This window comes from Coenobita brevimanus, chromosome 113 (assembly GCF_032717465.1).
Source record: "Coenobita brevimanus isolate Jiangsu-jjx chromosome 113, ASM3271746v2, whole genome shotgun sequence".
Lineage (NCBI taxonomy): Eukaryota > Metazoa > Arthropoda > Malacostraca > Decapoda > Coenobitidae > Coenobita > Coenobita brevimanus.
The window spans coordinates 280,001-285,000 of record NC_137066.1 but is presented as its reverse complement, the minus strand read 5'-3'; positions in this window follow the sequence as shown (position 1 = coordinate 285,000).

Below are 5,000 nucleotides of genomic sequence, written 5' to 3'. Positions count from 1 at the left end.
ACACACGTTATTGTATTGTTGACCTGTGTGTGTGTGTGTGTGTGTGTGTGTGTGTGTGTGTGTGTGTGTGTGTGTGTGTGTGTGTGACTAGACGTGCTTTGTGTGGTTTTACTGTGTGTGTGTTGTTATGTCTGTTGTGCAATAGAAACACACACACACACACACACACACACACACACACACACACACACACACACACACACACACACTTATTGTATTGGTGACTTTTGTGTGCAGACGTGCTTTGTGTAGTGTTGCTATCCCCATCTATCAATATATTTACCAGTGCAGAGAGAGAGAGAGAGAGAGAGAGAGAGAGAGAGAGAGAGAGCAAAGACGCACTGAAATGGGCAAAATAATGGTAAATAAAAATATACATTGTGTTGGATTAAGTCTACTGTATATCATCACGTTCTCATCACGTAATCATCACGTTATCATCACGTAATCATCACGTAATCATCACCTTATCATGTTGTCATCCCATTGTATTCATCGGAGGGTGAACAAGGGATCTCACAGCTCCCAGACAATAGAACAATAACAGGAATAACACAGAATGAATAACACACAATGCAGCACAATAACACACAATAATACACAATGGGATAGTGAGTGATCAAGAGAGTTATTCAATTAGGCTGACCTCACTGTAAATGCCGCTGAAGAGTACTGAATGATTTACTTGTTAACTCTCTCTCTTTAATCCACTCTCTCTCTCTCGCTCTCTCTCTCTCTCTCTCTCTCTCTCTCTCTCAATACACGCATTCTTAAACATCTTTCATCTTCTCTCTCTCTTTCTCAATACACGCTTTCTTTAATACCGGTATCTCTCATCCACACCACTATCCACCCCCCCCTCCTCTCTCTCTCCCTGTCAATACACTTCAACATCTCTCTCATCCACACTACCATCCTCTCTCTCTCTCTCTCAGTGCACACTTTCTTTAACATCTCTCATCCACACTACCATTCACTCACTCTTAACACAATGCACACTTTCCTTAATAACCCTCTCTCTCTCTCTCTCTCACGTCCAAAGCCTCAAGGTCATTGGGGTGGGGTGGGGAGGGGGGTTACTTCCCCACCCCACCCCCTCCACATTCTTGAGGTTACTAGTTCAACGAGAAAGACAACTGGTTTGGCACGGATGCTTGGGTGAAAGTTAGAGAGAGAGAGAGAGAGAGAGAGAGAGAGAGAGAGAGAATCTTGGTACCAGAAAAGGGCCGCCTTCACGTGGTGGCACTGATATAACCAGGCGGCTCCACTGCCTGGTTATACACACGTGCCTCAACTCCCTCCCTATCCCCCGAAAGGACGATGGTGGACTGCAGGAGGAGGGCAACTTCAGCCTGCAGTCCACTGGGTTTAATTTACACATACTCTCTCTCTCTCTACACACACACGCACACACACACATTTCCTTCCCCCTCCCTTCTCTCTCTCTCTCTCTCTACACATACACACACATTTCCTTCCCCCTTCCTTCTTTCCATTCTCTCTCTCTCTCTCTCTCTCTCTCTCTCTCTCTCTACACACACACACACACACACACACATACACTCAATCTAGCATCACCTTTTCCACTTACTCTCCTTTTTCCATTCTCTCCACCTCTCTCTCTCTCTCTCTCTCTCTCTCTACACATACACACACACACACACGTTTCCTTCTCCCTTCCTTCTTTCCATCGTCTCTCTCTCTCTCGCTCTCCACACACACACACACACACACACACACACACACACACACACACACACACACACTCCCTTTTTCTTTCTTACGGTCAAATCAACAGTCAAACCTGCTCTAACTTAGCCTCCGTGCGGTACTGACACGGCCACGCTGGCTTACCACGCTGCCATTGTCTCTCTCTCTCTCTCTCTCACACACACACACACACACACACACACACACTCAATCTAGCATCACCTTTTCCACTTACTCTCCTTTTTCCATTCTCTCCCTCCCTCTCTCTCTCTCTCTCTCTCTCTCTCTCTTCATTTCAATACTTGTTTTGCTCACCCTCCTTCCCCTCCCTCTCTCTCTCTTTCTTTCTTTCTTTCTCTCTCTCTCCATATTTCAACTAATTTCTTCCCCTCTCCCCCTCCTCTCTCTCTCTCAAACCCGCTCCAAATCCCCCCGTGCGTGCGTTACATAGCCACCGTGAACTCCATTGTCTGAAGGGATGGTACTGAATGACACTGTTTGTTGTCTGTCTCTCTCTCTCTCCCTTCTCTCCTCCCCCTCCCCCCTCCCTCCCCCCACCTCATGACCCCTAAGCTATCAGTTAAATGGGGGGTGAAATTTCTCTCTCTCTCTCTCTCTCTCTCTCTCTCTCTCACACACACATACACACACACACACACACAAACACACACACTCATTCGAATGCACACATTTTTTCTCTCTCTTACTCACACACACACACACACACACACACACGCACACACACACACACACACACGCACACACACACACACAGCATCACTTTATTCATTTACTCTCCTTTTCCCAATGTGTCCCTCTCTCTCTCTCTCTCTCCCTCCCTCCCTCCCTCCCTCTCTCTCTCTCTCTCTCTCTCTCTCTCCCTCTCTCTCCCAGGGAACACACACGCTCTGCTTCCTTCCAGACATTGTTAATCTTCAAGACGTGTTATATCTCCACTCATCGCTAAATCAATTGCTGTTTTATTGATCATTGTCTCCTATTTCATGATCGGCGCTCCACTTCTTCGTGACTAGCATGACCTTCTTATTTCTTATTGTTTTGTTAAGATGCACACTCGTAGTGATGGGGTTGTTTTTGTTTTTGCTGTTATTCTTGCTTCATTTTCTTTCTCATCATTTATTGCCAGATGCCTTAATCCCAAACGGGGTGGCCACAAACAAATCGCCTCCACGTCGCCCTGTCCCCCGCCATTTCAATGCCCCCTTCCCAACTCACACACCCATCTCTCATATACCTCTCCATTCCATCCCTCCATCTCACCCTTGGCATCCCCCTCCACCTCACTCACATACACTCCTCGTCAGTCTCTCACTCCATCCTCTTTCTCTTCTCCTAATTCTTTTTTTTACCTCTTTTCTTTCACTTTCTCTTCTCCTCTAATTCATCTTTTTCTTCTTTATCTTCTGAAACGTGAACCCAGTGGACTGCAGGCTGAAGTTGCCCTCCTCCTGCAGTCCACCATCGTCTTTTCGGGGGATTGGGAGGGAGTTGAGGCACGTGTGTATAACCAGGCAGCTCCACCACCCTGTTATATCAGTGCCATCACGTGAAGGCGGCACTCTAGAGCTGCACGTATGTATAGTAATGAAAGTTGGGTGGATTAAAAGCCCCTAACATCTTTGCCTAAGCGATTTATTTTGCTTTTTACACCCAGTTGCCCTATTCTGTTATATTAATGACACTACGTGAAGGCGGCACTCTAGAGCTGCACGTATATACGGTAATCAAAGCTGGTTGGATTCAATGCCCCTAACACCTTTGCCTAAGCGATTTATTTTGCTGATTACACCCTGCTGCCCTATTCTGTGTTATATCAGTGCCACCACGTGAAGGCGGCTCTCTCCAATGTCCCTGTGGCTTTATCAACGTAATTTCCTTGGATTTGATACACTTCAGTTCAGAACATCAATGACATTCGCTTGTTACCTTTGTATTATTATTATTATTATTATTATTATTATTATTACCGTCAATCATCCTCAGTTATTATTGTTGTTATTATTATTATTATTATTTCTCCTCTCCCCTCCTCTTCTCCCCTTCCTACTCCTCCTCCCGTCTCCTCTTCTCCCCTTCCTATTTCTCCTCTCTTCTCTCCCCCTTCCTATTTCTCCTCTCCTCTCCTCTTTCCCTTCCTATTTCTTCTCTCCTCTCCTCTTTTCCCTTCCTATTTCTCCTCTCCTCTCCTCTTCTTCCCGTCCTCTTCCTCCTCTCTCCTCCCCTTCCTCTTCCTCCTCGCCTCTCCTCTTGGTTACGGGTTAATACAGTCACATACAATAATTACAGATACAGTTACAGGCAAAAGTTTCACCGTAATTCGTTTTTGTCAGTGATAAATGGCTTCCTCCACTGATATCCTTTGTTCTCTCTCTCTCGCTCTCTCTCTCTCTCTTCTTACTCTGCTCTCCTGCTTTACCTCTCTCTCTTTTTACTCTGCTCTCTTCCTACTCTGTTTCCTCTTCTCTGCTCCTCTTACTCTGCTCTCTTCGTCCCCTGCTTTCCTCTTCTCTGCTCTCGTCTGCTTTGTTCCTCTCTTCTTACTGTGTTTGCTCTCTTCTGCTCCACGTTTCTCTCTTCTTACTCTTCTTTGCTCTCTTCTAAGTTACTCTTCTTACTCTGCTCTCTTCTTCCTCTGCTTTCCTCTTCTCTGCTTTCTTCTGCCCTACGCTACCCTCTTTTCACTCTTCTTTTCTCTGCTCTGTTATACTCTTCCACGATGTAGTCTGCTCTCTGCTCTTTAATTTATTCTTTTCTGTTCCAAAATCTTCTGCTCCTCTCATCTTCTCTTTTCTGCCCTTTTCTCTCCAGTCTTCTTTCCTCCTTATCTCCATTCCTCTTCCTCCCTCCTCTCTCCACTCTTCTTCCCTCCTCTCTCCACTGCCCTTCCCTCCTCCCTCCACCCTGTGCTCCACTCTGCCTCAGTCCCGTTCATTGACAGTGGATGGCATTGGTTTTTCAGTGGAGGGGTGCCTGCGTGGCCTTCACGTCTCTAGCACACTCCACAGCCACCACACGTTATTGTGCACCTAGTGTGGTGTTAGTGTGGTGTGAGGGGAGGCTCTGGTGAACACACATGCATGTTTGTGTACATGTATGCAGCAGCATCTGGACACATGTATGCCAACATGTTACGGTGCAGCATCAACCCTGCTGCCAACAGAGGTGATGGGATGTGTCCATACCAGGCAGCTGAGACTTCATCACTTCATCATGATGCTGCCAACTTGATGTGGACGCTGCTGCTGCCAAAAATGTTTGCAGCGTGTTTG